Source organism: Adiantum capillus-veneris, chromosome 22, assembly GCF_014529385.1.
Source record: "Adiantum capillus-veneris isolate H3 chromosome 22, ASM1452938v2, whole genome shotgun sequence".
Taxonomy (NCBI): domain Eukaryota; kingdom Viridiplantae; phylum Streptophyta; class Polypodiopsida; order Polypodiales; family Pteridaceae; genus Adiantum; species Adiantum capillus-veneris.
Genome location: NC_140952.1, coordinates 76,322,581 through 76,349,060, shown reverse-complemented (window position 1 = coordinate 76,349,060; position 26,480 = coordinate 76,322,581). Strand labels below are relative to the sequence as shown.

Sequence of the window (26,480 nt, the reverse complement as noted above, 5' to 3'; positions counted from 1 at the left end):
GTGGCTTCTTCTTCTTGAGCCTTCGTGGATGCCTCGGCTGATTCTTGTTGTGTTGTTGTAGAAGGTCTAGATTTAGTGCTTTCTGTTCCCTTTGGATGTTCAAAACTGGCCTCTTCCTATTGTTTCTCTTTTTCCTTTGCTTCCTCGCCTTCATTGGGTTTAACAGTTGGTGAAGAATTTGGGCTTGGCATTGCATGGTCTTCTTGCTCCGTAGTGGGTGAAGTGGGTTTTGGAGACATCTCCCCCCGATCGTGATGTGACTCACTTTGTTCAGTATCCTATGCTTGTCTTTGTTGCTTAGCTGCTTCCTCCTTTGCTTTCCTTTCAGCTTCTTGAGCTTCCTTTATCTTTAGAGCTTCAACTTATACATACATGCGCTCAAGAAAATCCTTGGGATCCTATGTCCCTTTCCTTGTAGGGTTCTTGGTTCTTGCTCCCCTTATATCTCTTGGACTCCATTTTTCAGGTTCCTCACCTGCGGCTTGGTGGCTCCTTTCATATGTCTGCTTTTCTCTTTCAAATCTTGCCTTCTTTTGTTGAGGTTCCTCTTGGTGTGCTACTACTGCTTTCTTTTTCATTTCTTCAACTCTTGCTCTTCTTTCCTCATTGTCCAAAATTTCACTACTACATGCCTCATGAGGGCTTTCGGTAGATTCTTCATCTGACTTGTACACTCTCTTTGTTGAATGAGGGGAATGGTACAAATCGAGCTTTTTGAGTGATCTTTTTGTCCATGGAGCAAGCTTCTTTCTATGGCTTCACAAAAATAGCTTGCTTGGCTAGGATTTTTCTTAAGCTCTTTGTCCATTGAGCGATTTTTTTTCTAAGTATTCTTCAAAAGAGATCTTTGACCAGCCCAACACTTTGAAAACATGCAATCCATGGGCTTTGTCCGCCAATGGAACCACTCCTTGCTTGTCTCTAAAAGGAATGTGCATTGTCTCTGAAATGGAAGAGACAATTTCAGGAGACGTGTTTAGTGTCAAGGTTGGGATGCCTACAACCCTGAGATGTTAATCAAAGAAAGACAAATGGAGTTCGTTTTAGAGGGAGTTAAATGAGGTTGCTTCGGCCTACAGGGAGAACTGGTCTTGGCAAGTGGATTTGGATCCCATGGTGTGAGCAATACGCACCAATGATGTGGCTGCATTTGGGTCGTCATAGTTGTAGGAGAGACAGATACAGTGTGTTTCAGATGGAGTAAGGCACATTCTCTCTGAAATACGTTGCGTTTTTCCGTTGCTACCGAATCTTGTAGCGAAGGCGACCCAAAAGTAGTCAAATCATTGTTGTGTGCTACTCACTCCATGGGTATACAAGATCCAAACCCACTTGCCAATACCATCTCTCTGTATAGACAGACGTAGCCTCACTCAACCCCCTCTGAAACGCACTCCATCTGTCCTTCTTTGACCAACATCTGAGTGTTCCGAGCGTCCGACCACATCGACACTAAACATGCCTCCTCGATACTCTGGAAACATGCAATTCATGTGCTTCGTTTTCCAAGGGAATCAATCCTCGCTCGACTATTATAGGAATTTGCATTTCCTCTGAAGTCTGAGCGTTTTCTCGTCGCCGTCGAATCTTGTATCTAAGGTGACCCAAATGCAGCTAGATCATTGTTTGTGTGCTACTCACTCCATGGGTATATGGGATCCAAACCCACTTGCCAAGATCGGCTCTCCGAATAGGCCGACACAACCTCACTCAACTCTCTCTAAAACGCAGTCCATCTGTTCCTCTTTGACCAACATCTGAGTGTCTGACCACCTTGACACTAAACATGCCTCCTCGATACTCTAGAAACATGCAAGCCATGTGCTTTTCTTACCAAGAGAACCACTCCTCGCTCAACTATAAGAGAAATGCACATTTTCTCTAAAATTTGTTGTGTTTTCTTATCTCTGCCGAATCTTGTAGCGAAGGCGACCCAAATGTAGCCAGATCTTTGTTGTGTGCTACTCACTTAATGGGTATATGTTGGGGTTAAGGCCTATGTGCCTTGACCGGTCGCCCAGGTCATGGGCGCCCGCCCACTGTTACCCTATACTTATAGTGAGTATACTATATAGGGGGAGTTGCCACTTCATAGTCTCCCCACCCACATTGTGTGTGTGTCTCCTTCTCTCTCTCTCACTTTCCATCTGTGGTGCTCCCCGATCCCCTTCAATTGGTATCAGAGCTATGGTGACCGCGGAGAGCACGACGGCTTTGAGAGCTTCGAGGCGATAGATCGCTTGCTCTCGACAGTAGAGAGATCAAGAAAGCTTGGAAGCTTTGTGAGAATGCAATGGGAGCTTGTGAGCTCAGTTGAGAGTGATGTATGCTCTTGTGGAAGCTCAGAAAGGAGTGTGGAAGATTGTGTGTAAGTGAAGGTGCTGCCCTAAAACTGTGTGCGCAGCAGCACAGTTTTCAGATTCGTTTTTCTCCTTGTAGAATGCAGATCTGAGAATTCTGTCATTGCGGCCCATCTGTTTCGACGTGGTCTACAACTTTTCAAAAGAAACTTTTTGCAAATTCCTCACCGTTTTGCTGATATTCAGCTCAGACTGACTGTATACAGAAATTCCAGATTTTCTGTTGTCGCATTGTGTGCGAGTTTGATGCACTTTTGGAAGCACGGGAGATGCTTGAAGTTGAGTGCATAAATTTTGAGCTAAAGATGCAATTGCAGCTTGTGTTAAGCTTGTGGTTTGAGGGTTTTTGGTAGACTTGGGCAACGAAGTATGGAGGCGTTTACACACCATCGAGGCGGTCTCTTGAGAGACGCAGTTTTTTGGAGCACACAGGTGGAGCTTCTTTCACTGGTTTTCACAGGATACTTTGGCAGTGATTTTGTGCTTGGATTCATGGTCTTTGCGGATGGTTTGCATATGGTTATGGCGCATGGTTGATGCCCATTATACATGCATTTTGACGAGCACTTTCAAGTGCCGGTGAGCTCTCTTGAGAGCATTGTTTTCGCATTGAATAAGTTTCCGGATTGCAAATCTTTTGGCGCTTGCTTATGCGCGGTCACTCCGTTGATGTACGTTGAGTGCGGATTGCCATTGTATGTGAAAATGTGGAGCCATTTTGGCATTTCTACTCATTGGCATTGAGTAGTGTTATGGTTTATGGTAGAGATTGTACTTAAGTTTTTTGCTCAGTTTTGAGGGAAAATTCTGTCGGATTTTTCCCAGATTCTCGCCATAGTTTGTGATCGAGTGTTTACTCTTACTTTGACAGGTTTTGTCAGTTTAGACACAGTTTTGTGTTTTTTGTATCCACTCTCGCAAGAGTGAGGAGTTGTGTATCTTTCTTTGCTTGAGACAGTGGTTTGCTCTCAGGTGGGAGAGTCTTGTGATCCCGAGCATTGTTTGCCATAGTTTTGCAGAGCTTATGCATTTGGAGTGCGGTTTGATGCACTTTGGTTGCTCATGGTTTTGAGCGTGCAGTCAATTTGGTTACTGGTTTTGTGGCCGTTTTACTGATGAAACTCTGGCGAAATTTTCCCAGGAGTTTTATGCGCATCATTTATGCGATCTAGGTCGAGATTGTGGGTTGCACTCAGCATTTGCGTGCGGTGTTCTCTGCAGGTGGGAGATTTGTGCGTGTGTATGCATCGATACCGCACAGTGTGGGCTTGGTGATTAGCTCACAGATTGCAGTGTGATACTAGAGCATGCGAGGCTTGTATTGACATTGTGGGAGCTCTATTTTGGAGTGTGTCTCGCAGGTTTTACATTGTGTTTCTGGCCATATTTGTAGACAATTTCCAGGTGTTGTTGGTGAGGTGGTTTTGCTTTCTAGTTTGCTACATTGTGCTCATGGCAGAGACAGGTGATCGCTCAGATTATGATCTCTCCGAAATGTGCATGTTTGATGGGTCAGACTTTACAGCATGGAGAGAGTGTATGCTTGATGCAATGACACAGCAAGGGTTGCATCGACCATTGAGTGGTGATGCAGGTAGACCTTCAAACATGTCTGACGATCAGTGGCAGGAGCTAGAGGAGATGGCACTATCTACGCTCTCTTTGCACCTTGCGGAATTTATATATGCTCTTGTTATGTATGAGACTACTTCGAGAGCACTTTGGCGCAGATTACATGATATGTATGATAGATCTGAGTCATCAAGGACTCGTGTGAGACATGTACATTCACGAGTACGCTGACAGGTGATATGTTGGTATTGTGGTCATTCTGGACACGTTAGACGGCGCTGTTTTCGTCGTATGCGACATCGTAGGAGACATGGAAGTCTCAGAGATGTATGTAGTGATGCCATGGACTCAGTTGCTTTGACAGTTGAGGCACATGTAGTGTCGGAGTATACTAGTGACGGGGATGTCACTTTTACCTCGAGCTATGCACGAGATGCTATACATGTGGATAGTGCACTCCCTTCGCAGTGGTTGCTAGACGCAAATGCTATGTTTCATGTCACGTCGCATCGTGAATGGTTTTGTAGCTATTCTAGCGGGATGCTTGGTAGTGTACGTTTGACCGATGGATCGGTGCATGCGATAGCAGGTGCAGGCGATGTGAGACTGTCATTACCGAGTGGTGCATCTTACTTGTTACGACATGTGCGCTATGTACCAGATTTGACAGTGAGTTTGATCTTGATTGGTCAACTTAGAGATTGTGGATGTCAGATTTCGCTACGAGAGCGAGATTTTGTGATGCATTTGGGTTCGCTAGTGATTGCGAGAGGTGCCAGGAGTGGCACACGTTACCCATTGCATGTGGATCACGGGAGAGACGGTGTTGTCTCTGTGATCATGCAGCCAAGTAGAGAGGGAGAGAGCAGGCGAGTCTCTTTTGCTTGTGGGTTGCAAGATGCTTTGCATGGAGTGCAGAGCAGCGACCTTGTTGTGCAGGTTGCATCTACAGATACACAGGTAGAGCGGGACAGCTCTAGTGAGTCACAGCAGGATGAGTCATTAGAGGTGATGATAGAGATGACTCACATGGATGCTGAGATGTCGGATATTGTGGAGTCATTTCTTGATATGCTTATGCCAGAGCTTGATGCAGATTCAGGACAGATGGATACTCTTGGTACACATGTGATATGTGGTGGGCACGAGGAGTCACTCCAGATCTCGGAGTCAGAGTGCCATGGTCTCTATGATAGGGGACACGATTTCCATGAGTTGAGTTCTGAGTTGGAGGTGGCAGAGGTTGCCAGGGTTGCATCAACGTTCGGTGTCCTCATGTACAAGATACTGATCTCGAGGCCCGACATAGCAGCTGCAGTGGAAGCATTTGCAGCAGGGTTGATTAGTTGTTCGATGACTGATCTTGGCATAGAGCATAGGGGAGGTTTGCACGTATTGGACCGATACTTGCAGGAGTGCATGAGCTCTTGTAGACTATTTGCAGAGCTTGGAGCTAGCTCTGTGTGGCTTCCGCAGCGGGATGTTTGTCTGTCAGTAGAGCCGGATGCACTAGCTCATCGAGAGTCAGTGGGCATAGGTTGAGAGAATATCTCACCTTCTATTAGTTGTACACTAGTAGATCTTTCTTAAAGGCACATTGGCCTTTAAGTGGGAGGTTGTTGGGGTTAAGGCCTATGTGCCTTGACAGGTCGCCCAGGTCATGGGCGCCCGCCCACTGTTACCCTATACTTATAGTGATTATACTGTATAGGGGGAGCTGCCACTTCATAGTCTCCCCACCCACATCGTGTGTGTGTGTCTCCTTCTCTCTCTCTCACTTTCCGTCTGTGGTGCTCCCCAATCCCCTTCAGTATACAGGATCCAAACCCACTTGCCAAGACCGGTTCTCCCTATAGGCCGACGCAGTGTTACTCAACTCCCTCTAAAACGTAATTCATCTGTCCCTCTTTGACCAACATTTGAGTGTTCCTAGAGTCCGATCACCTTGACACTAAACATGCCTCCTCAACACTCTGGAAACATGCAATCCATGTGATTCGTTTGCCAAGGGGATCACTCCTGGCTTGACTATGAGAGGAATTCACATTTCCTCAGAAATCCGCTGCATTTTCTCGTCACCGTCGACTCTTATAGCTAAGGTGATCCAAACGTAGCTAGATCATTGTTGTGTGCTACTCACTCGAGACCGGCTCTTTGTATAGGCCGACGCAGCCTCACTCGGCTCTCTTTGAAACACACTCCATGTGTCTCTCTTTGACCAACATCTGAGTGTCCGACCACCTTGACACTAAACGTGCCTCCTGATAGTCTAGATACATGCAAGCCATGTGCTTTGCTTGCCAAGAGAACCACTCCTAGCTAAACTATAAGAGAAATGCACATTTTCTCTGAAATCCGCTGTGTTTTCTCGTCTCCACCAAATCTTGTAGCAAAGGCGACCCAAATGTAGCCAGATCTTTGCTGTGTGCTACTCACTCCATGGGTATACGGGATCCAAACCCACTTGCCAAGACCTGTTCTCCCTATAGGCCGATGCAGCGTTACTCAACTCCCTCTGAAATGCACTTCATCTGTCCCTCTTTGACCAACATTTGAGTGTTCCTAGCATCCGATCACCTTGATACTAAACATGTCTCCTCAACACTCTAGAAACATGCAATCCATGTGCTTCGTTTGCCAAGGGAATCACTCCTAGATTGACAATGAGAGGAATTCTAATTTCCTCTGAAATTCACTGCGTTTTCTCATCACCGTCGAATCTTGTAGCTAAGCTGACCCAAATGTAGCTAGATCATTGTTGTGTGCTACTCACTTACCGGCTCTTCCTATAGGTTGACAAAGCCTCACTCAACTCTCTTTGAAACACACTCCATCTGTCCCTCTTTGACCAACATCTGAGTGTTTCGAGCACCTTGACACTAAACATGCCTCCTCGATACCTAGAAACATGCAAGCCATGTGCTTCGTTCGCCAAGGGAACCAATTGCTCGACTATGAGAGAAATGTGCATTTTCTCTAAAATCCATTGCATTTTTCCATCGCCATCAAATCTTGTAGCAAAGGCGACCCAAACGCAGCCAGATCTTTGTTGTGTGCTACTCACTCCATGGGTATACGGGATCCAAACCCACTTGCCAAGACCGGTTCTCCCTATAGGCCAACGCAGCGTTACTCAACTTCCTCTGAAACGCACTTCATCTGTCCCTCTTTGACCAACATTTGAGTGTTTCTAGCATCTGATCACCTTGACACTAAACATGCCTCCTCAACACTCTGGAAGCATGCAATCCATGTGCTTCGTTTGCCAAGGGAATCACTCCTGGCTTGACTATGAGAGGAATTCACATTTCCTCTGAAATCCGCTAAGTTTTCTCGTCACCGTCGAATCTTGTAGCTAAGGTGACCCAAACGTAGCTAGATCATTGGTGTGTGCTACTCACTTGAGACCGGCTCTTTGTATAGGCCGACGCAGCCTCACTAAACTCTCTTTGAAACACACTCCATTTGTCCCTCTTTGACCAACATTTGAGTGTTCTGAACACCTTGACATCCTCGATACCTAGAAACATGCAAGCCATGTGCTTCTTTCGCCAAGGGAACCACTCGCTCGACTATGAGAGAAATGCGTATTTTCTCTAAAATCCGTTGCGTTTTTTCGTCACCGTCAAATCTTGTAGCAAAAGCGACCTAAACGCAGCCAGATCTTGGTTGTGTGCTACTCACTCCATGGGTATACGGGATCCAAACCCACTTGCCAAGACTGGTTCTCCCTATAGGCCGACACAACGTTACTCAACTCCCTCTGGAATGCACTTCATCTGTCCCTCTTTGACCAACATTTGAGTGTTCCTAGCATCCGATCACCTTGACACTAAACATGCCTCCTCAACACTCTGGAAACATGCAATCCATGTGCTTTGTTTGCCAAGGGAATCACTCCTGGCTTGACTATGAGAGGAATTTGCATTTCCTTTGAAATTCGCTACGTTTTTTTGTCACTGTCGAATCTTGTAGCTAAGGTGACCCAAACGTAGCTAGATCATTGTTGTGTGCTAGTCCCTCGAGACCGGCTCTTCGTATAGGCCGACGCAGCCTCACTCAACTCTTTCTTAAACACACTCCATCTATCCCTCTTTGACCAACATTTGAGTGTTCCAAGCACCTAGACACTAAACATGCCTCCTTGATACCTAGAAACATGCAAGCCATGTGCTTTGTTTGCCAAGGGAACCACTCGCTCGACTATGAGAGAAATGCACATTTTCTCAGAAATTCGTTACCTTTTCTCGTTGTCATCGAATCTTTTAGCTAAGGTGACCCAAACGCAGCTACATCATTGTTGTGTGCTACCTACTCGAGACAGGCTCTTCGTATAGGCCGATGTAGCCTCACTAACCTCTCTCTTAAACACACTCCATCTACCCCTCTTTCACCAACATTTGAGTGTTCCGAGCACCTAGACACTAAACATGCCTCCTCGATACCTAGAAACATGCAAGCCATGTGCTTCGTTCACCAAGGGAACCACTCGCTCGACTATGAGAGAAATGTGCATTTTCTCTAAAATCCGTTGCATTTTTTTGTCGCCGTCGAATCTTATAGCAAAGGCAACCCAAACGCAGCCAGATCTTTGTTGTGTGCTACTCACTCCATGGGTATATGGGATCCAAACCCACTTTCCAAGACCGGCTCTCTATATAGGCCGACGTAGCCTCACTCAAATCCCTTTGAAACGCGCTCCATCTATCCCTCTTTGACCAACATCTGAGTGTTCCGAGCGTCCAACCACATTGACACTAAACATGCCTCGTCAATACTCCGGAAACATGCAATCCATGTGCTTCGTTTGCCAAGGGAATCACTCTTGGCTCGAATATGAAAGGATTTCACATTTTTTCTGAAATCCGCTGCGTTTCCTCGTCGCCGTCCAATCTTGTAGCTAAGGTGACCCAAACGCAGCTAGATCATTGTTGTGTGCTACTCACTCATGACCGGATCTCCGTATAGGCCGACACAGCCTCACTAAACTCTCTCTGAAACACACTCCATCTGTCTTTCTTTGACCAACATTTGAGTGTTCCGAGCGTCCGACCACCTTGACACTAAACATGCCTCCTCAATACTCTACAAACATGCAATCCATGTGCTTCGTTTGCCAAGGGAATCACTCCTAGCTCCAGTATGAGAGGAATTCACATTTCCTCTGAAATATGCTATGATTTCGCATTGTCGTCAAATGTTTTAGCTAAGGTGACCCAAACGTAGGTAGATTATTGTTGTGTGCTACTTGCTCAAGACCGGATCTTCGTATAGGCTGATGAAACCTCACTCAACTCTTTGTGAAACACACTCAACTCTCTCTGAAACGCATACCATCCGTCGGCTGCGTTTTTTTATTGCCATTGAATCTTCTAGTCAAGGCAACCGAAATGCAACTAGATCAGTGGTGTGTACTTCTCATGCCATGGGTATACGTGATCTAAACCCACTTGCCAAGACTGGCTCTCCGTATATAGGCTGTCTTAGCCTCACTCAACTCCCTTTGAAACGCACTCCATCTATCCCTCTTTGACCAGCAGCTTAGTGTTTTGAGCGTTCGACCACTTTGACACTAAACATGCCTTATTAACACCTTGGAAAAATGCAATCCATGTTTTTCGTTCCCCAAGAAAACCCCTCCTCGCTTGCCTCTAAGAGGAATGCACGTTTTCTCTGAAATCTGCTGCGTTTTTTTGTCGTCGTCGAATCTTGTAGCCAAGGCGACCCAGATGCATCTAGATTAGAGGTGTGTGTTGCTAATGCCATGGGTATACATGATCCAAATTCATTTGTTAAGACCCTCTGTCCTTATAGGCCGATGCAACCTCACTAAGATCCCTCTAAAATGCACTACATCTATCCCTCTCTGAAAAACATCTGAGTGTTTCGAGCATCCGAACACCTTGATACTAAACATGTCTCCTCAACTCCATTCTCGCACCAATTACAGGATTGTATAGTGTCTCTGGAATCCACTATGTTTTTTTGTCTTTGTTCAACACATTATCACATTGTTTGACATTACAATGTCATGATAAGAAGAAAGAAGAAAACATTTTACATTTAAAGCTTCCAATATTTGGAATGGCAAACACATTTTTACATTTAAAGGCATTACAATGTCACAAAAAAACAAGAAATAGAATGTAATGGACAATATGAATCCGTCGTGAACCACTAGATTAGTTATTACAACTTTTCAAATTGTACATCTCAAATATAATTGTAGACAACTAGTGTTTGTCCATATTCCATAACCATTGTTCTAATGCTTTTCTTTTGCTTAGCCACGCTACCTGTGCTTTCATAATTTTTGGAAGCTCATCCGAAAATGTTTTACTACTCTCCATGATTGTGAAGTATCATCCCATATGGCTACCAAGTAATGCAAGAACACCTGTGTCTCCTCCATATTGCACTACCACATCTCCCTTCTTGGTATACATGTTCAACATTTGATACAGATAGCAATGCCCACGTTCCATTCCTCCTACAAGACAAGAGGACTTGTGAGAATAAAAGACAAGTAAATAAAGCAACAAAGCTACACATTAAAAGCAATTACAGAAAAGGACGTAAGGTTCTCAATGGTGTTCCATCTTCTTGCATGGTCCATTCGCTCTCTTGGATTGTATCCAGCCATGTGTCCTTATCGGGTTTCAGCACTTCAGCGATTGGGGCTTGGTTTTTCTTGAAAATAGTAAGAAGAAGTGATCTTACAATCATATTAACATCCTTGCATACTTGTGTCTTGCAAACTGTGACTGTAGTGTATGCTGGCTCCCAACCTGCGGCTATTGCAACATCATGTACCATTCGATGTTGGATAGGTATGCAAACAACAACAAATATGCCATTGTCATCTACTGCCAAAAAACTCAAACGTGCAACTTTTCCAAATTGACAAACGTCCATGTCATTCCATTCTTGTGTAGATGACGACGGGAAACCATGCACAAGGAAATTTGGAGGCAAAAACATGAATGAAGCGGACGTTGAGACAGCCACCCAAACCCCATCTCGGACATACACACGGTAATCCTTTTTCACTTGGCCTTCAATGCCTGCCAGCATGGAGCCAACAATCTCATTTTCTTCCATGCTTGTATCCAAGAAGGAGATATACACATTCTACTCGTCGAACACTCAAGAACACAACCAACAAAACAAAGTAGTTGGTCAACAAAATACACCTCAAAAAATCATAGCATTAAGTTTCTCAAAAAGGTCTTACAAAAACCTAGATCAATGCTCGCCACCATCTACAGATCTCCCTCATGATGATCTAACAATTTCTCCAAGGACTAGGAGAATTCTTTAAGCTCTTTTTCAGTTGGCCCAACCGCATCATGCTTTATATTATAGATCATTAAAATGGTTCTTGTAAAGACAAGATTCTCGGATTCTTTTCAATTTTTAGATTTTGTCATAAATTTGCAACTCACTTCTTTTCTTTAATTCGCTTGAGGAGGGTTTCTTTCCTATGTATTTTGGAGTCCTGGTCTGCAACAAAAAACTCTTATCGAAGTCACAATTTCAAAATGGTGCATCTGTAATGTTCTAAGATCAAAACATACTCTAGAATACGATACTTGGCCAACTTTCTCAGATGAAGGGGCTATTTTTGTTGTTGTAGTGGTTTTTGTAGGTGTTTCCGGCGTCTCCAGTTGGACAGCCCTCTGTGCACGTTCCTCCCTCTCCTTGACAGCATTGTTATGATGCAGTTCTTTGCTGGTAGGAAATTTTCCCTCCTTATACTCAAGAAACCAAGGGCACAAGTAATAAACTATTTTGTTGAAGCTACGTGTAATAAACTATTTTGTTGAAGCTACGTGCCAACTACGCTGGGTTGAAAACAATTTCTTTCTTTGAGATATCCAAGACATCAGACAGAGTCCGAGAGCTTCTAACGTTGAAGTTACGCCTGGTCAACCACCTACAAAATCAGAAGATGTTAGACCAATTTGCTTCTTTCTACGTTGAGCTCTCCCAATGACAGAAGTGCCAAGAGCAATATTCCAACCTGCAAAAACATCTTTGACCGGCGTCTGTGAGTGCTTTATTAAGGTCAGGGCTACCTCTTCCCAAAGATTTAATTTTTCCAAGCTCGTATTGGAACGCCTCAGTTCTGTGAGTCAATTTTTCTTCTTCTAGAAAGGAATCAAGCATCTCTTCTGGACCAAGCTTGGATGTGATATTTCTCATGTTGTTGTATAGAAAATGAGCTTCGCGCTCTATGGTGTTCCATAGAACCTCCACACGCATCCAATCACGGAACGAGACATGGTCAACTGCAATAAAGGACAGAGAGAATAATGTCAATTACACTCAATTACATTGAGTGAAACACGCATCCAATCACGGAACAAGACATGGTCAACTGCAATAAAGGACAGAGAGAATAATGTTTCACTCAATTACATTGAGTGAAACATGCCTTTTTTTTGCAGCAAAAAATGAACGATAATACCTGTCTGTGGAATATCCAAACTTTTGACATTTATAGGATCAAAAGATGCCATTGCTCGAAGAATGTAAGTTTTCTTCTCAGGAGGAAGATCAGCACATTGCAGAACGTACAATCTATCCTCAGTAATCCACTTGGACCGGTTAGTCCATTCAATAGTCCGCATGGTTCTGAATAGATAATCAAATTAGCACCAGACATAGAGTACTGATCCACAATACACTTTCTTACGTCCACCATTCATCGCCTAGATTGGGATCAACAATAGCGAGTGCTTGCTTTGTCCTCCTCCTGCTCGGACCATCTGTCTCAAAAAAAGATTTCTTGTAGCATTGTTGAAACTCTGAAGGTAGCATAGTGTCCTTTTCAGCTTGTAGTTGTTTCAAGGCTATAGCGTACTTGTCCTACAATGAATTCCAACCTTTCAGATGTGCACGTTGAGTAAATGAAGATTACATAATAACGTATACTTATCGAATTAAGCAATTGTGACATCACTGCCATTGGAACGTTATACCACGCTTTCTTTCCAGCTTTCTTTTTAAGATCTGATTGCATCCATTTGTAGACTGTGAAATGTATCTTCTTAACCAAAGCGTCTTTCAAAGATAAACCCATTGCACGCACCATCCACAACATGTCAGTGTAAGAAATGGTGACATATCCAAAATCATTCAACCTACAAGCCACCACAAAATACATGTCAACAAAATTATGCATTTTAGAAGAAGCTTAGAGATGGTCAATGGTGGCTACACTTGCCTATTGATGCGCATCACAGTGCTCAACATATATGTCTCATTTTTATCATCTAGCTTCACAGGCTCTACTCGAACTCTAGGATGCATTGAAGCGTCATTTTGATAATCTGGAGCTGCAGATAAGTATCTTTGAAACAATAAATTGATTGACAACCGGATTTGATAATTGCAAAGACAAGAGAAACTTACATGTTTGCAACACTCCCATCCAAGCTGCGAGGCGATGATTCCCATCCCAAGTATAGAACATCTTACCACTCAAATCACTCCAACATGTATAAAAAATTTCACGCTCAAAATCTTCATTGGCAAGGTGCCACAACTCATACCACTGCTCTGTAATCTCTCTGGTTACTAGTACTGCCAGATGAGCAAGAGCATCAAAAGAACAAATAATTGAACCCTTTGGCTCAAAGTATCCCTCTATCAAAAATGCCTCTGTGAGAGGCCGTAGTCTCTTGGGATCCCAACGAACCTGCCTTGCCTTCTCCAATTTCAAGAGACGACAAAGCCACACCCAAGGCAACAACTGTTCTCACCCATCCTACTCAAGCTCATTTCAAGATAAATGCCAAAAAAAATTTATAAGGTGGTGATCCATTTAGAGTTATGAAGGACAACTTACTTTTAATTTTGTGAGATGCTTTGAAAGCATGTCTTGACGAAGGGTAACGTCCTTATTCATGGGAAATTCTCCCCCAGCATTAGCTCCCTTTTCAATGTATGCTTCAATCTCTTCATCATGAAGCTCCTCTTCATATTCTTCTCTCTCAAATGTGCATGTTATTGATTCATATCAAATGTGTTTTTTAGCAGGATTTTCTTTCTTACTCTTTCGCTTTCGGTCATATGTACTAACATATTCGACTCTAGTGCCCGAAACTGTCATCGCACTCTTTGTGCCTAGGTGTAATTGGGATGGCCTATCCATCAAAGTCTTTGTCGATTTGACCTCTTGTCCAATGTCATTGAGAATTTCCTAAAATAAATGGGAAGAGAGGACCTTAGAAAAATGTAAAATATACTAGAGATTCTAAACTAGCCAAAACTCAGGCTCTCACCAGTTCATCTTTGGGCCAGGCAACGATGGTATTCACAGCACAGCACAAAGTTTTGGTGTCCTCATCCATTGATTGAGATGACACAAATGTGCATCCTTTCCAACATAAACTTGAACCACAGATACACCATAACATCCATAGGCATTCTTGAGCCATGCAGAACATCCAAATTTGAACCTTTGTAATATTCACTCTACCAATAGCTTCTCCATTGTTCACGATTTCAACTAGACTTCCCACGATTCTTTTACCCCTTGCCAAGGGAGCATATTTCTTTGCTTTTGTGGGAGACGTGTCTTATGGAGGTCTGCCAAAATGAGAAAGTAATTTAAATATATATTTCAAATAGATATAGATAAACATGGAATCTACATATTTAAAGTTCCTAATGTATTGTAGAAAAAACCACAAAATCTACATCTTTGAAGTTCCTAATGTATTGTAGGTCTCTCTGAAAAGGAACCTTAATTTTTACTTGAATCTGAGGAACATAGCGCCCCAAGATTCTAGCTTAATCTAAAAGATTGTTTAGAATATAACTTAATGAGATTTCAGCCTACATTGAGATTGCAGGGATTAAGATTCATGAATTTTAGGTAATGAAACCACTATTCATAGAGCCAATGTTATTGTGCATATTTAACTTGAAAGGACATCTTCAAGCATAGAAAACAATAGAGAGAGAAAAGAAATGGACTCGGTTTGATATTCAAGCTAATGAAATCTGCAATCGCTGTTTATGCTCGTTGATCTTCCTGGACTTTACAATGAGGCGGCTTACTATTTATAGAGATTAGGCCCTGCTTATCTCCTCTACAAGTGTCGGATTGGCCAACTTTGGTCTGGGGTGCATAGCACCCTGGGGATCCTTTAATTTGTTGATAACAAAATGAAGCTTGAAGCATGGAGCTGGATTAAGAGAGCAATTACGATTGAATCCAGCAATTCTCTCGACACAGTGCTTTGAAAAACGTTCAGCAAAGGAGGCGCCAAAGTAATCCAGCTGGGGTGCATTGCGCTCTGGAAACCATACGCAACCATTTTAGTGAACTTTAGTAAGATTTTCACATTAAGTGTGGGGCGCATTGCGCTCTGGAAATTCTCTGTGGTGCATAGCGCTTTGAAAAACGTTCAGCAAAGGAGATAATAATGTTCACCAAGGGAGGTTCCAAATTAATCTAGCTAGGGCGCATTGCGCTCTAGAAGACCATACACAATAACCATTTTCGTTAACTTTAGTAAGATTTCCAACTTAAGCCTGGGTGCATTGTGCTGTGGAAGACCTTTCGCAATAACCATTAAATTTAGTAACATTTCTAACTTAAGTCTGGGGCACAGAGCGCTCTGGAAAAACTTAAGCCTGGGTGCATTGTGCTGTGGAAGACCTTTCGCAATAACGATTAAATTTAGTAACATTTCTACCTTAAGTCTGGGGCACAGAGCGCTCTGGAAAAACTTTAACAAGCTGACAAACAATTGAATTTTATAAAATCAAAACCTAATCAAGGTGAAAACCAATTGCATTTAATAAAATATGTCAACAGAATCCACCAATATTCTAGGATGCATTGCATTTTGAAAAACCTTCACGAAGGTGATAACGCAATTCAAGTTTCATGGCACCAAGTTAATTTAATAAAAATCTGCCAATACTCTGGGATGCATATCGCCCTTAGAAACCTTCAACAAGATGCTAACGCACTTCAAGTAGCTTACTTGATATGAGTTGCTTAGCGTCGTGGATGAAAAGGAAGCTCCTCTACAATTAGCAATAGTTAGTTTATGTACTTTTAAAGGGCAAAGATGCCACGGGTGGGATGCGCTGCAATACTATAGTGTATGGGGTAGAAAGGAGCTAGAGCGGGATAAAAACTGGTACAAGGGGTAGAAAAGAGCTGAAGTATGATAAAATCCTCAAATAAAATTTAGAAAAATACATTTCTTTGCAATTATCTGGGGCGCAAAGTGTCCTGGTGTGCCTTAAATGTGTATGGAAGGGAGGTGGAGAATGATAAAAGCCACCATGTATATTTAATGCAATACAAACAAATATTTAAAATGTGTAAGTTATATGGATTCTTGTATGTTTATGATAGTGATTTTTCTAGAACAATGATGAGACGCTCCTAAACACTCTGGGTTGGTAAAAGAATACTCCAGGACATCTTGTGCCCTATTATGTTTAGAGATTCAAATGAAACAATTTGGCCAGCCCATTGCCCTAGTGTGCTTAGGGATTCAAATGCTTAAAGTTTCACCACTCAAACAACAGTCTGCAAATTCTTATAGATTTACCAAAATTCAAGATGCATTATTAGTAAGCTCACATAGATGCAAATACAGTCACCATATGGTGCTCTAAATAGGCACATAAGCCCAAATACATAGGTTGTCTTCACATAGGTATATAAAACACATAGCACATAGGTTGTCTTCACACCATAATAAGGTGGTTGATAGAAAGGGGTAAAAAAGCCTCATGTTGTCTATTAACATGCAACCTATTTGTCTATAGATAGAGCATTAATCTATCCTAAAAATAACTAGTTTATCAGCAAGTCTAGTATTATGAATTCTTCTCATATGGTGAGTTTATTTTTGGGCTCTACTGATTCACAACCTATTGCTATTGATTGTTCGCAGAGGTATGCTATGCTCAACCCAAAAGATCATGGAGGGTCAAGCAACTCTGAGATTTTTGCTCTTGCGCTTGCTCTTGAGGGTGAGATTCAAACTCGTGTCACGGATGGTGTCATGATAGGGGGGGATTTCCACTTTGTGTTGGATTGACTTTTGCAAAGAAGTTCTTGATCATTCAAAACAAAGGATCCTCAAGTAAGATGACACATGACATTTTTCAGAACAAGAACAAAGAGCCTATTATCGATATATCATCAAGTTCTTCAGATTCACTTGATGAAAAACCAATTCGTCCATCCTTTGAATATGAGGTTTTGAGTGACAGTTGCAATGAAGAAATAGTAAAGGAATTTGGCTTCCTTGGTTGCCTTGGCAACCATGGAATGGATCAGAAAATGGATAATTTTGAGAGTATTGCACGTGATTTTGCTAGTGCAAAAAGCACTTTGCAGTGCATTATTCTTTATAAGAACAAGTATCACAGATTGAGCAGAATTATTTTAAGTTGTGAAATTATTGAACAAGTAGATGAAATTCCACAACACTACAATGGAAATTGCGTATACGAATTCCCCCCATGTTCCTGATGGTGGCTCAACTATGGTGGGGATGGAACAAAAATATGATGGTCATTGTTGGGTGAATCTGGTGCAAACTAGAATGAAGTTTTCTGCTGCGGTGAGGAGAAGTAAATGTGGCGGACATCTGATGTGCAATAACCCCATGTGTCCCATTAGAGCCCATAGTGGTGTACCAAATGGGACAGCATGGATTGGAAAACTTTTGCATGTCATCCCATCAATTGGTATGAAAAACAATGCAAATGGTTCTCTCGCTTGCTTCCATTGCGATGAAGCACCGATAATGTTGCAGGATTTCCCATGCTATGTATATTATGTGTTAACAGATAGCAACAAGACTCGTTTGTTCATTCATCAAGGTACACACAATCATCCAGTGGCCAAAAGAGTGCTAAGGTATGCTATCATAAAGACACATTATCTTGTGTCCCCTGTCATTTCTAATGTACCCTCAATAGGACCAAGACAGATGCAATTGAATCTTGCTAAACAAATGGTGATGGGAGCTATCATACGAGAGGATGGTGGTGAATTAAATAGCAATGAGCTCTTGTCAATTTTGGAAGAGATGAGACCCTTGGTGCATATGCACAGGTTTTTCCTGTAACTAGTTTAACTAGAAACATATTTCCTACTCATTTATAGGCACTTACACATTTTGTTTAATGTAGATTCAAAAAAATGATGAAGGAGGCCAGTGGTCACATAATTGGTGTTGGTGTTGAAACACAACTACTAAGATTAAAAAGCACTTGCGGATATCCTTTTTTCCACGGCATTTTATTTCCTAGTCAAAGTACTGACCAAGATAGAAGATGTCATGTTTTCAAAATGTCAACAACTGGACCTGGTTCTGGAATTGAGCTAGTTAATAGAATGCGTCGGGATGGATCCGGTGATCTACATAGGAGTTGGGTTTGCTTTGATCATGTTAGAAGGGTGTCTGGTTGGACAACCATGGCAGCACATGTGTATGATCCAACGTACGTTTGTGTGAATACAATCAGTCGAGTCATTGCTTCTGAAAATGAGTTTGTCTTATATTGTATTGCAAGATCGAAGAGATGCAAACTATAGCAATATGTGAAATGAAAGAGGAGGATACAAAATCTCAGGTCATGTTCTCGGAGATGATGAATGCAGTGATGTTGGATAATGGACATTTGCCAATAGATTTTCGAGGGTTCATGGTTGATGAAGCCGTTGCAAATTGGAGAGTAGTGCGAACAGTTTTGAATGGAGGACCGCAAACTGTGATGGATGGTAGAGAACGCTCATGTTTGTTTCATTGGGAACAAATCCTAAATATTCACACTAACCAGTTTGTAAAAAATAACTTTCAAGACGAACGCAAAAGGCTTTGTAAAATGTGGCATTGCGCTCGGAGTGAGGAAGAAGCTACAACCATGTATAGACGGATCCATGCTTGGTGGGATTCTAGCAAGGTTTCGGATCTAAAAATATTTCCCAAATGGATTCTTGGATGAGTTGGTGGCATGTTCGCTATCCACGTTGGAGGAAATTTCTAGTAGCTGTAAGTAGACGTAGTGTGCATGTCATGGTCGGTCAAATTTTAAGCAATTTTTCTATGGCAATAATGATGGGAAATGTTTTCACGATCCAGAAGACATTACATTCATTCCAACAACAAATGCAACGGCGCCAATGCTGGACGGATACGCCGCGACGGACGTTAGCACAGCGAGAACTCACCTAACATATAATGTCAGCTAAGGACGAAGCTCGACCCGCAGGCGTGTGGAAGCAAGCATAAGGTGTCAACCTACACTCGACCGACTCCTGACTACTTCCTACAGAGGTCTCTACCAATTGTCTAAGTCACAGTCTTCAAGAGTGCATAAGAGGAAACTTCCTACAAGCTGTCTAGAGCCGAACACCCATCAAACAATCTCGAAACACCATAGAACTTGAAGGAGACCCTACTAATACCAATAGGTCGCGCCCCAACCCAAAACACCCGGTGCAAAATCACGTAGGATGTCTGGCCGAAATTTGCAGGTCTTTGTTTCCGAAATCTAAAGTGCCTAATGTGTAGCTCTACTCAATGTGAACGCGTGGATATGCTACAATGCAAAATCGGACAACGTATGCTCACCCAATCACCAGATGAAGCTCGTAGAAGGAGCTTGCAAAACTGGACCGTACGCGCACAATGTAGGTATCGGCACATAGCTCTCGTCGGGGGCAACATGTTGCACTTTGCGCACTCGATTCCGACCACCGGTGCACACGTAGCATCAAGATGAAGCTCACACTCTCTCTCGTACACAGTACGCTCACTCACAGACTTCAAAACTTGTTTTTAAAAATGACAAAAGGTCTCTCATTAAGGTCAAAAAGTGGTATATATACCTTACAACTCTAAAACCCTAAAGTTCCTAAATCAACCATCTACTCAATATAACTATCAAAACTGGGATACAATCTGGAAACTTCTATAATCCCCAATATTTACAAGGTGAAAAATCAGGTTTCCTCAATAAATGAATAATTACGAAAAATGATAATCTTCCGAGTAGTTAGTTTCCGTGGGGTGTGTCCAGCTTCTAAAACTCCCCCCCTCCTTGCTCATGTTGTCCCCGACATGGCCGCTGATCTACTTCTTCATAGTATGGTTTCGTGCATCTTGATCAATGATTCATATCTTGCATGTAGATTCATCATTGTTGGGCCGAAAATCTCAGTGTTTATTGTGAAGAATCCGGTGTAGAACGCTTCTTCAAAGGCCTGGAGGTGATATGATGGTAGAAACATTATCCTTTGATACAAGGCATGTATCACCTCCTTGGAAGGCTGACCAGACAGATCATATGCACATCTGTAAGTATCTTGGAAGAAGAAGATACTGTCTATCACGTGGCCTGGCTTGAATGTCTCAAATACTGCTAAAAGGGTTTTGCAGATTTTCTTCATCATGATGCACGTAAGGTCAGGTGAGCCAGTGAACAATTTGATGGCGCCCGTTAGGGTTTTCACCATGTATTGGACACTTATTCTCTCACCTGCCTTCAAGCCCGATAGCTTAGGATAATTCAGCCAAGTGGGTTGGCTCCTTTGTAATATTTCCTGGGCCTTCCATGTCCTGATCCTTGGTAGAGGACAAAAGCTGAGGTTGTCTTTGATATTTTTCGGTGCCTCTACCAAATGGATTAGGTATTGTGGGTACTTTGTCAGCCAGGCCTTCCTCCATTTTGGCTGAGAGTCGACTATTATTCTGACCCCTTCTGGTTGGGAGATATCTGCATTGTAGAGAGGCAATGTAGGCTCTTCTCTAATCCTCTTATTGATGGTGGCTACTTCATATTTCAGCAAAGGATATGGGAGAGAGGGCTGAATCCATTCGCGCCTGAGGTTGCTAGCGTCGATCTTCTGGATAGTCATGGATTTGAAAACCCTCTTCTCCCACTCTAAGGCTTCCTTTGTTGTCTCTCTCATCTGTGGCAGATCTTGTGGCTCATGAGAGGATCCTTCTAGGATTTCCTCTTGCATAGGTGTGTCCACCGGATCTGCCACATTTTCTAAATCTATGCCTTCATTGGCCGTTGGCCCTGTGCCCTCTTTCTCTCTAGCTTGCTGTCCTCTTAGCTCCTCAATCTGCTTTAGGAGTTTCTTTTTTTTTTGTTTCCGCTTCTTCGCCCATATTCACGAGGAGGTCGTTGAATTCGGAGTTTATCTTCTTCGCCTCCTCGAGCTTTCTTTTGACACTTTCTAATTCCTCCTACATGGATTTTTTTTCTTCTTCCATTCTTGTCTGCATAACAATAGACCCTTCTGCCATCATCAATCATTGCTTTTTCTCTAGAGTCAACTCCTTCTGAAGTTCTTGCATCTGTTCTTCATAAAGTTGGCTTTTCGTAGTGATGTGAGTCGAGCTAGTAGCTCTGACTCTAGCAGGAGATGCCCGCAGCCTCTGGATGGTTTGATCTTTCACTTTGATCTGGTCCTTGAGCTCAAGGACCTCATCCTGGATGGCTTCTTGATCTATCTCCACCTTTTCTTTGGCGTTTCGCATGGCTTCAACTTCTTTAAATTCCTTCGCCATCTGTAGGGTTAGGTTATCCCTTTCCCTCTCAGCATCTATTAATGAATTGCTGAGTTGCTTACATTCCTCTTCAACTCCTTGCATTCTTTGTGCTGCTGCCTGATTTTCTTTCTCCATTTCCTGGAATCTTTGCAATGCCCTTGCTAGGCTGGCCTGTAGCTCCGCTTCTCTCTCTTTCTACCTTTGACTTTGTCCTTGCAAAGAGTCTACTTCCAGCTTTATCTTCACTTCAGTGGCCTTGAGAGCTGCCATCTCACTTTCTGAGGCCATGGATTGCGCTCTTAGCCCAGTTAACGTTGTCATCACCACATACCAATCGTTGGAGGGCGGGTGCAGGTCCACTGTATCTGTTGCCATCTCTTTTAGTTCTACTAACCTGATGCTTTGCATTTGTTCCTTAGGCCCTGTGCTTGCCAAGTCGAATGCGACTGTGGCAGCCTCTTCTTTCATGTATCCTGCCACCAGCAGGTCCAAATTTGGGTTATATGACTCATTTGGCTCTTGTTGCCCACTTCGAGGCTTAGCCTCTTCCTCTGGTTCCGGCTCCTGGCTCTGCTCCTGGCTCTGCTCTTGCTTGGCCTCTTCTCATTCTTCTAGTTTGTCTTCAGCCTCTTTATCTTCTTGTGGAGGGCTGCTAGGAGGTGGTGAGGGCGGTGGTGAGGGCTGTGGGCTGGCCGGTAGAGATGTAGGCTTTTTCTTTAGATCTCGGTCTACCTTTGTTTTTCTTTCTCTCTCTTGGCTCTCTTGCTCGTCTAGCAGTTTCTGTCATACCTGCTCCACTTCCTCTTCTGTAAAAGGTACATGCGGGATATTTTCCGATGCGGCATCGAGAATCTCAAAATTTTTAATGTAATCTTTGAATCTATCCCTGAGCACCCTTCGGGATGATCCTGACATTCCTTCTAGAGACGGCTTCCAGAGTTCACTCAAATCGCCTTTAAGGGCCCTTTCTGCTCTAAGCTCTCCATCAGCCGCTCTAGTCTTGCCGCTTTTTGTGACTTTGTCTCTTTTGCTGGCACTTGGGCAAATTCTCTCTTTCCCTTATTTTGCTCGGGCCGCTCTTCTTAAACAGGCTCTAGCCGTCTTTTCAATCTTGTAGCCACCCTTGGTGCTCTTTGTGGCTCGTCTTCTTTGTCTTCTTTGAGCCTCAGCCAGTCGTTCTGAGACGGGGGGTCAGGCCATCTTCCTTTTGCGTGCAATGCCCCATAAATCACCTTAGTGATTAGTTCTCCTGGCACAATATACGTTGGATTCTTGTTACCCATCTTCACTAGGTTGGCATGTATATATGTTGCATAATTGATTATCTTTGGGGTGCTCTTCATCATTGCCCAAGTGAATGTCGTGGCAATTGCACCTGGTGGCATTCTGTACTTTTGTGGCCTCTTCGTACACATATGGAAGTATTGGTTGTACAACGGACTCATGATTTCCACTCTTGGGTTGGCAATATCTTCAAAAGTGTAGTTTCCTTTCTTTTCATTGTACACCTTGACATCATCTCTTCTTTTAGTTACACTATCCCCCTTGTTGGAGAGGTCTAGTGCATCTGCTACAACCTGCTCGGTGATGACTATTTCTATTTCTGGCCTGCCTTGCAGATCGGTTACTCGGACCACTCCATCTTCTTTGATGGTCTTCACAAACTCCCAGACTCTCTTTATGTCAACCCCTGCCGGCACTGCTTCAAAATAGTTGTGGAGATCAATCTTCTCCAAGTACCCGACCATCTTGCTTCTTACGAACTCATTGAGTTCTCGCAGTAGCATTGGTAGCTCGATCACATTCCCTTCTGTGTCTTTGAACACTCCTTGGTAGATCTTTAGGTCGTTCGACTCTAGCAGATCTTCTTGGATCCATGTGCTGGTGGGTTTTAGTGTTCCTTCTGGTATGACGAAGGGCTCCACTTCTTCTAGGTAATCCTTAATGGTCATTCTTTTCTTCTTTGCCGGTGACTTCGTGGCTGCCATAGATCCTGTTGCACTCAGTAGTCCGAAGTTAGCGTTTTTTTCATATTAGCTGAGAAACTGAGTTTTAACTATTCAAATGACTTAAAAATTGAAAATAAAGCTTAAAAGGAACTTGTGAAACTGTTCATGTGCTCACAATGCAAATCTGGCCAAAATTTTCCATTTAGACATCCTACTCGTAGGATGTCTTTTTCATCAGAATTAGTTGATACTTGTCATGCTGGTAGTGCATGGATTATGGAACATGGTTATGTGCTTGGATATGGATTTGGATATCAAAAAGAGGATTTTCTGGGTTGATTCAGGCTTTAGGTCACAAATTTGGTAGAAAGTCCATAACAAGTATCAAGTGATGTCCAAATGGGTTGAAAATTGATATATGGGCTCATTGCACCATGGTATTGGCTTCCATGATGTCACTCTTTGCACAGAAGGTCTAAATTATGCTGGAGACATCCTACGCGTAGGATATCTATTTCATCAAAATGGCATGGGATTTGTTATGTGAGTAGTCCTTGGCCTATGGAACATGGCTATGCTCTTGGATTTGGGTTTGGATGAGGATTGATGCTTGCAAGAGCCTGTGTAGTGTTTTTGGGCTCAAAAAGTGTATCTTGAAGGTGTTGGGGGTCAAAATTGATTAGAATGGCTTCAAAATTGATATATGAGCTCTTGATGATGAGGTGATTGGATCTGGAATGAACAAACATCCTCTGTAGGCCAAAAATGTCAAATAGATATCCTACGCGTAGGATGTCTACTTCACCAATTTTTGCTTCTGACCACACAGATTGGTTGGTGATGTGCTTGTGAATGTGTTGTGCAAGTTTCATGTGATTTGGACAAGATTTGGTAGGTCCATGGCCCATTTTTGCATCTATGCCCTAACTTTGCATTTTTCATGCATATGAGGTCAATTTTGGTCCAAATGTGATGAAACTTGGTGGATAGCATGTAAAGGTCCTTCAGAAAATGTATATGATGAAAACTGTTGGGATCTGTGCCCAGAAATGCCCTTGAGACATCCTACACGTAGGATGTCTCCTGATGATTTTTTCATGGATTGTGCCACTAGTGCCTGCCCTTAGTCCCCCTGCGTCCCTTTTAAGCCTAATTTCAACAAAAAAGTAAAATGGATAGAGAATAACTCCCTGTGTGGACTTCAGAGCCTCCGAGCCGTTTTCTGACTTTTGGAGTGCTTTTTGGTGATGAAATTTCTTGATGTTGGTCTCCATAGCTTCCCGATCCCTTGGGGATCCTTGCCGTATAGTTTTTGTCGACTTTGGTTTCACCGGAGCTTCATTTGGCAATTTGTCACTCTAGAAGCACCCGTGGTTGCGTTTACATGTCTTCGATGATTTGTGGTGGTCTACCACCATAGGACTTGGTTGTTGATGGTCTAGGAAAGCCGCTCGTGAAGTTTGGTGGCAAACGGGCATGCGGTTTGGCCGCGAGAGCTATTTGAAGCGTTGTGTGTTTGATGCCGTTTTTGAATTTTAGTGCCGCTTCGGGTCACTTTTTGGTCATGTGGGTCATATAGACTTGTCGAGCATGTCGAGATACTCCTACCCATGAAATTTGGTAGCATTTGGACGCCTTTTCGCCGATTTCCCATTTGGTGGCCTCTTGCGGGATTCTAGGAATTAGGGTTTTTCCCAATGGTTTTCTACTGCCTTTGGACATCCAAGACTGGTCTCGTATGCTAGGGTAAGCTGCCGATGAAGTCTCGTTGCTTTTGGGTTAGCCATTAGGTCCCCACCTCTACTTGTAGGTCTCTACCGCCCGCTTTGTGTGTGAACCCTACGCTAGTTTTCGCGACAAAACGACAAACATGCGTGAAAAGCTCAAGGTGGTGAGCCTACCTCTCATGTCTGAAGCTTGTCGGGTAGTTGTGCGCGTCGTAGAAGCTGCTGGAAGGTCCATTCGCTCTAGGTGGCAGAAGCTCTCTCCACAAGGTCAATAGTGAAAATGAGCTAAAAAATGAGGTGAAAATTTCTTATAATGGAGGTCCCCGAACCACTTTTCATGAAATTTGATATGTGCTCCTAACTTCTTGCGAGATGCGGTTTAGGCTAAAACATTTCTTGATTTGGACTCCATTTGCTCTGTTTACCAGAAATTTGGCATTTCGGTCAAAACCTGGCCAAAACACGCTTTCCACTCCAGTCTCATAATTGCACCCCCTTCTTGCGAGATGCGGTTTAGGCTCAAAAATTTCTTGATTTGGACTCTATTTGCTCTGTTTACCAGAAATTTGGCATTTCGGCCAAAACCTGGCCAAAACACGCTTTGCGCTCCAGTCTCATAATTGCACCCCCACTGTACCATAGGTTGTCCTATAGTCACTGATCATCCCCATATTTTATGTTTTTCATTACGACCGTTTTTCACCTGCTTTTGTATTTTTGAAGTTTTTCTGCCGAAATCTAGCAAAATTAAAAGGAAAATAGCAAATCAAACCCAAAAAATTCCAAAAAATCCTAATAAATCACAAACATCACCACAGAACATTATATACACTCACATGCAATTTTTATGGCCGGATTTCTCTGTTTTACCAATATTTTGCCCGAAAAATTGCTATTTCTACTTATATACACACACCTAGGGGCTTGATTTGGCGTTTGGCCCCATATACCTATAGATACATGCTGTATAAGGGCATATATACTTGGTTGGTCCAGAAAATTTTGCAATCAAACAACAACCCTTAAAATAGTCGAAAATCATGCCCTTTTTTGCTCTTTCTGCTATTGGTTCCGCATTTGAGAATGCCTCCCCCTCTCCTAGCCGGAGTCCTCCCGGACGACAAGGTATTGCCTCGGAGTATGTGCCTTGCATAGGTTGAAAAATTTGTGCTAATGCGTGGCCGATTAATGTGGCCCTAACTTATGCATACTCGGTCAATGCATGGAAAAATTAATGTTGTGCAAGAGAAGGGAATAAGCAAGATGCTTATTGGCATTCGCAGTCTAGGTTTCTTGTTTTCTTTGCAAGTAACAGCT

General features: G+C 42.9%; 2 pseudogenes; both read right to left on the bottom strand.

Moving 5' to 3' along the window:
* Positions 1 to 10,165: 10,165 nt before the first annotated feature.
* Positions 10,166 to 11,033, bottom strand: LOC147429616 (uncharacterized; annotated as a pseudogene).
* Positions 11,034 to 11,236: 203 nt separating this feature from the next.
* Positions 11,237 to 12,454, bottom strand: LOC147429615 (uncharacterized; annotated as a pseudogene).
* Between the last annotated feature and the right edge of the window lie 14,026 nt (positions 12,455 to 26,480).